General features: G+C 45.8%; 1 long non-coding RNA gene across 1 annotated transcript; it reads right to left on the minus strand.

The window, feature by feature from the left end:
* Nucleotides 1–259: 259 nt before the first annotated feature.
* Nucleotides 260–5,663, minus strand: LOC112545009 (uncharacterized). Its single transcript, XR_003088396.3, has 3 exons — nt 5,530–5,663; nt 4,211–4,348; nt 260–557 (listed from the first exon to the last, which is right to left on the minus strand). It is a non-coding gene; the product is annotated as an uncharacterized LOC112545009 (long non-coding RNA).
* Nucleotides 5,664–6,083: the final 420 nt, after the last annotated feature.

Here is a 6,083-nt window from a genome sequence, read left to right on the forward strand (position 1 = left end):
CCTGCAGTCACAGTCTTATTAAACTGTAGAAACTGAACTTGAAATACCATGTAAAACACTGCCATCCAGTGGCTACTTTTATAGACTGTCAGAAATGTATTTATTGAAGAGACAAGCTATAGAGATTCTGGCACATTTTTCTCATGCTGTCATATTATATTGATCTCTGGAATAGAAAAGCAATTATAAAAGAAAACGTATGATACTGAGGCTTCGGGGTCCTAATGTTACACTTTTGAAATATCAATTTTGGTAGTAATTTATAATAATACTTTGCTCTTATACAGCACTTTTTATTCATAGATCACAGTGCTTCGTAAAGCAAGGGGGGAAACCCTCTTGCCTACTTTTCCATAACTTGTTCTTTGAAATTTGTTGCACATGCTCATTCCACTGTATGTGTGTGCACACCTTGTGCACAGTTGTCCAAAAAAATTCCCTCTGTGATACTCCTTTGAGCAGCTCAAATACCCTGTACTATCACACACCACACACTGGACATACTCTGATAGAGAGGGGAAGGAGTGCAGGTCATGGACTGGATAAGTGCAGCACATCTGAAAACACAACAGTTAAGAGAGGTGAGTAACTATTTTTTTCTTCAAGTGATTGTACATGTCTATTCCACTGTAGGTGACTCCCAAGCAGAGTAACATGTAGGTGTACCTGGGATGAAGAGCAATTTTAGAACAACTTGTCCAAAAGTTGGCATTGTTCCTGGACTGACAGTAAATGGCATAATGAGCAGCAAAAATGTGAACTGATGACCAAAACTCGTCTTTGTAAGTGTCTTGAGCAGGTACTTGTGCCAGAATAACAGCTGAAGCCACTTGCACTCCAGTCAAAAGAGCCAACACTCTAGGCTACATGACTTTAGCTAACTGATAGTACAAATGACTTCAAGAGGAAATCCAGGAAGAAGTCCTCTGAGTAGAAACTGATTTACCATTTACCTTGTCTATAATTGCAACAAATAACTGCCTTGAGGATCTAAAGGACCTCATAGGGTCCAAGTAGAAGGGTAAAGCTCTCAGGAAATGAAGCTTCTTCACAAGCCTATGCTTGTGAGGATTTGGGAAGACTTAGGGTACATCTACACTGCACTCTAAAATCAAAATAAGATACACAATTTGCACTACGCAAATTGCATATCTCATTTAGATTTTATTTCAAAATAGGCTATTTTGAAATTTGGCATGTCTACTTGGTGTCAAATTTCAAAATAAAACACTCTTTCAAGACATCCCTTATTCCTCGTGGAAAGAGGCTTACAGGTATGCCAAAATAGTGCATCCATTATTTCAAAAATTATTTCGAAATAGCGGACGCATTCCTTGGATGCCGAGTAGCTATTTCAGGATACTTCCGGTATCCCAAAATAGCCTTGACTTCTAGATGTATCCTTTGTGACAAATCAATTGCCTGGTTATTGTGGAACCTGAAAACCACCTTTGTTGGAAATTTTGGATGTGGGCAGAAATAAACTTTGTCCTCCTAGAAAACTGTTTAGGGAGATTCTGAGACCAAGGCTGTCAATTCTCCCACTCTCCTTGCTGAGGTAAGTGGAGCTAGAAATGTTAATTTCATAGAAAGGAGGATTACGGAGCAAGTCATGAGAGATTCTAAAGGTGGTCGCATTAATTTAGTAAGCAACAGGTTGAGATACTCTATGGGAAACATGTTTTTGCCCCTGTGGAGATAACCTGTCTAACCCTTTTAGAAATTTGATAGTTATGGAGTTGGGGAAAAAGTGATCTATTATCCACTGGAGGGTGCAAAGCTGAAATAGCTACTACATGTATTATAATTGAATTAACTGTCTGACTTTGATGTTTTAGGTGCAACAGATAATCCAAAATGGCATTAATGGAAGCCTGCTTCGGAGATACATGCTTTTGTTGAGACCAGATAGGAAAACACTACCATTTGGCCAGGCAAGTATGCCTAGTTGAAGGCTTTCTGCCTCAGAAGCACATCCTTGAAAGTCTTTCAAGCAAGACATTTCCAGTTGTGTTATCCATAAAGCATCCATGCTGTTAAGTAGGCCTATAGGCTGTAGTGGGAAGACAGTCATGGTCCTGAGAAACCACATCTGGATCCAAGAGGAGAGGCAAAGGAGGTCTCACTAACAATGCTAGTGGGATTGACAACCCATGCTGCATGCTATTAATATGAATCAAAAATGGCTCTGCTTGGTCTTGAACAAAACACTGGATGGAAATGGTATTGGAGGCAAGACATATAGTAACAAGTTCATTCATGGTAGCTGGAGAGTGTCCATCCAAGAACCTGGGCTATGACACCACTCTCTCCACTTCACTGCAGTGGTGGTAAGTGGAGTGATCTGGCCCAGCCTGCTCCGCTCCACTCCCTTGAGCGATACAGAGCTCAGGGGAGTAGAGCAGGCTGGGCCTGGGTTGCTCCTCTTCTCACTGCTACAGTGAGGTGGAGTGACCTGGCTGGGAGATGGGTGGCAGAATGGAGCAGGCTACTGTGTTGCTTTGCTTTCCATTGCTCCTGCCACCTCAGTGAGTGTGGGGGGAGGCCTGACCCTTGCTGCCGCCCTGCATCAGGCCCCCTGGTAATCCCCCAGTAGCATCATTCATGGGAAGGGGCCTTCGGGAAATGGTACAATGAGGGGGAGAGGGTGGAGCAGAAGTGGAAAATGATGGGGTGGGACAGAGCAGGGGCAGTCTTAGAGGAAGGGGTGGAGTAGGGGTGTGGTTGGGGCAGAGCAGAGGCAGGAGAAGGTAGAGTGGGGGGAGGCGAGGCCTGAGGTTGTCCTGCGCCCTGCACACCTACTCCATTACCACAGTGTACACTTCCCTCAGACTTCTGAGGCACATGGCAGCATGTACCTATGTAGAACAATAAGACAGAGTAAACCTCAGAGGGCTACAAGGATGGCTAATGTCATTCTCAGTCCTCTCTGCACTGGTGGATAGACTCTCAGAATGTCTATGATGGAATCTTTTCATTTCTCTGCAACCAACACTCACATTGATCATGGACACTTTGTCCCTGAGTTGGGGAGCACATATGGGAATCCTACAGACTCAAGAGTTGTGGTCCTCACAGGTTCTGAGGACTCATATCTCAGGAACCTCTGTGCTATCTGTCTAGCCTGTTTGGCTATCTGTCCATATATTGTAGGAAAAAATAGTAGTGTTAATGGACAACACAGCAATCATGCTCTATGTAAGCAGAGTTGTATTCATTGTAGCTGTGCCAGGAGGCACTTCTGCTTTGGAAGTGCTACATGACAAGCTCTGTTCACCTCAAAGATCCTTACCTCCCAAAAGACCAAACACATTGGCAGATCACATGAGCAGATCCCTCGCCACTTGTCATGAATGGTCACTACCTCTGGACATGGCAAGTCCATCTTCCAACTATGGGGGACTCCTCAAGTGGATTGGTTTGCCACAAAGCCCCCCCCCCTTTGACACAGCGCATACGTGGGGCTTTTGCAAGCGCGGGGCCCGGGGCAGCCACCCCGCTCGCCCTGCCCCAAATCCACCGCTGCTCACAGAAGCAGCCAGTCAGAGCTTAACAGACTCAGCTAAAAGGGGCTGCAAGGAGAAGGCCATAGCATCACAGTCCATGGCTGGTAGGGCACCAGAGAGACAAGAAAAGGTGTCTCATTCTGGCCAAAGGCATAACCATAGTTTGTTTCTGGCTGTATGTGCTTTAGGGAGGTTTCAGGGAGAACAAGTGCCTAAAAACCTTAACCCGGGTTAAGGGTAAAGCTGAAGGGGACATAAACCCCAAGAAGAGGACAGGGCTTAGTTAAGAACCAGAACAGAGAGCTGAATTAAAGGGCCCAGAGATGGGACTGAAGACCCTAGTGAGGGTATTGGGGCTGTTTGTTTATTGGACTCAGAAGGGGTTCATTTTGACTTTGTGCCTCAGCTAGAGAGGTGAAGCTACTGAAGACCCTCAAAATGCACCAAGGGGGAGAAAAGCAGTGCAGTACCATGCCCAACAACTAAGACAAGCTCAAGGAGTGGCCTCATTACAAAAGAATACTGACCTCTTTGCTTAGATCCTGTCTTCGGGATTATAATAAAAAGCTCAAATATTGGGCTGGGTAGGTGCAATGCACAGAACTACAAAGCTGAGATCAGAATGGGGTGGAAGAGGAGAAAGAACTCTTACAGGACCCTGAGTGACAAGGGGCATGTGTAAAAAGTACTGCATATGTTCTTACCAGGTTTCTTTTCTCCAGGGTTTGCCTGACGTGAGCACTGGGATATTTTTTCTTTGGGGATATTGTGGGTTTTTTTTCCTTTGAGGGTATTTTTGCTTTGTTTTTGCCTTGGATGAGGAGCAGTTAGTTGTGTTGGACCTAAGACAAGTAGAGGAGGTGTCTTTTACAAAAGCAAACTTTATATTTTTAAAAAATCTTTTTGACGCCATCATAGACAATAAATATCTTTACAACGATCAGTATTATCTTTCCACCCAGCCTTAGAATACATTCTGATCTGAACTCAAAATAATGACTACATTGTATGCTGAGCCACAATTGTAGGCTTGTATATGCTGGTATTTATATTAAGCTGTCCTGTGGGCAAGTGGAACTGGAAAGTCACCACCTGAGACTGTGGAAGGGCCTGCAACCCTTGTATTTTAAAACAGAGGTGATCATGGTACAACCAGTCATTCACTCCTAGTGCTGTAGGTGATCCTCATGTCCTCCTCTGGTTTTGTCTGTCCAATACCATAGGGGAGGAGGAACTCAAATTCGAACAGCATTTTTGTTTTCCTTTTTGAAGAAAAAATATTCACCCACTGCTTTGTGGCTTGTTTCCTTTAAGACTGATATGAGGCCAAATTCTCTGCTGGTGTCAATAGGTGAAACTCCATTAATGACAACCAGGGGTAAAGGTAACTTAAATGTCTTACAGGAACAGTAGTATTGCATTCCCCCCTTGGAAGAGGTTCAGGGCAGGTGGCTTGGGAGGGGTTGTGATATAACTGTACCTGTAAGCAATGTGAGTGTGGGGTAGAGTGTGGAGGGTCTCAGGACAGGGGGTGGGTATGTGGAAGGAGCAGGAACCAGGGCAGGGGGCTGGCAGTGTGTTGCAGGGTGCCGGAGTTGGGGGGGGGGTGAGGAGGAACTCGGGGCAGGGGTTTGGGGTGTGTTTGGAGGGTGCGGGAGTCAGCACATGGGTCTGGAGTTATGGTGGGGGTCTCAGGGCAGAGACTGGAGGAGTCTGAGTGTGTGTGTGTGTGTGTGTGTGTGTGTAGCAGTGCAGGGGGAGCTACAGCACCTCTGAGCTCATGGCTTAGTGCCCAAGGCCTTGGCTGCTGGTCCCACATGCCACCCTGCATACCTGGAGTTCTAATGCCCACCCTGTGCCCACCTCCAGGCCTCAGCTGGCTGGGGTGGGGGTTGAACAGGGGCAAGGAGGGATTTCAGCACCCTGCCCACTCTTAGAAATGTTGCAGGCACACTACCCAGGAGCCCAGCTGGGAGCACGCATGCCTCCTACAGTGCACCCCCAACTGACCCCTTTAACATACCTGCTGCTTAGAATGGCGCATGGAGCCACTGCCAGTGCCAACTTGCAGGAGAGCCCTGGGAGCTGGCGAGAGCCCAGTTGGCAGCACGCAGCACACCGCCCCCCCTCCTGCAGCAGAGAGCCTTCTGACTGAAGCAGCACACTAGGGCGCATTGCCTCACTTTCACCTCTATGACAACAGAGCTGTGCGCTTTTGCACCCGCCGAGGTCATAAAGCAATGCTTTAGCCACACTTTAATATGCATTCTTAGCACGTATGCCATCACCGCTCCTTGTTAGAATGAGTATTAACAACTATATGGATTTTGTTTTATGGATCAATCATTATTAGAAATTATTACTCTGCATTAAAGAGTAACCCCTTTCAAAAACGCCATGCTCATAATGGCTGGAGACAGCTAAGGAAGAATACCAAAGTGACTCATCTACAGTATGGGAGAATAGGCTGCATCATTTCAACCTCAAAAATCAATATTTTTAGATAGAGAAGCTCCAAAAATATATTAAACCAGAGGCTTTTCTTGAAACAATCTTAGCAGGATTAGCTGACACGCC

The sequence above is a fragment of the Pelodiscus sinensis genome, chromosome 1 (assembly GCF_052426305.1).
Source record: "Pelodiscus sinensis isolate ZL-2025 chromosome 1, ASM5242630v1, whole genome shotgun sequence".
NCBI classification, from domain to species: Eukaryota; Metazoa; Chordata; order Testudines; family Trionychidae; genus Pelodiscus; species Pelodiscus sinensis.